The sequence below is a fragment of the Egretta garzetta genome, unplaced genomic scaffold (genome assembly GCF_000687185.1).
Source record: "Egretta garzetta isolate BGI_Z169 unplaced genomic scaffold, ASM68718v1 scaffold389, whole genome shotgun sequence".
In the NCBI taxonomy this organism is placed as follows: domain Eukaryota; kingdom Metazoa; phylum Chordata; class Aves; order Pelecaniformes; family Ardeidae; genus Egretta; species Egretta garzetta.
The window spans coordinates 208758-209253 of NW_009260766.1; the positions used below are offsets into that span (position 1 = coordinate 208758).

General features: G+C 56.7%; 1 protein-coding gene across 1 annotated transcript in view; it reads right to left on the bottom strand.

The window, feature by feature from the left end:
- The window catches only part of CAMTA1 (calmodulin binding transcription activator 1), a 330506-nt gene that overhangs the window by 36347 nt on the left and 293663 nt on the right, over positions 1-496 (bottom strand). The gene's annotated exons all lie outside the window — the stretch shown is intronic.

Consider the following 496-nt stretch of genomic DNA (forward strand, 5'->3'; position numbering starts at 1 on the left):
CCCGGCCGGGACGGCGAGCGCTCGCCGGGCGTGCAGCGGCCGGGGCGCGGAATACCCGCGTCACCGTCGGGCAACCAGGCGCGTACGTGCAGCTCTCCTCCTCTCGCTACACACAAAATAATCAGACTCGCGCTAATTGCCCTAATAAGGCAAATTTGCAGAGCCTCAAAACCCGACGTAAAATTCCAGAGAACGTCTGTGCAGTCCCTCGAGCCAAAACGGAACCGCAGGCTCCGGTGCAGGCTCGCCTAAGCGGGGAGCACGTTCAGCCGTCAGCCCGAGAACGAGCGCAGGCTTGCCGGAGGAATGGGATGTCTGACCATGCAGCCAGGCTGGCTCCAACAACAACATTCAGAACAGAAAATGAAATACCCCAATTCAATCCTGTTACAGCCAAACAGAAAAGGACAGTCTGGGAAATGCAGTCACAGTGACAGAAGACGAGCTTTCTGAAATAACTGTACCGGGGCAGCCTATCCTTCAGAGGAAAAAAACC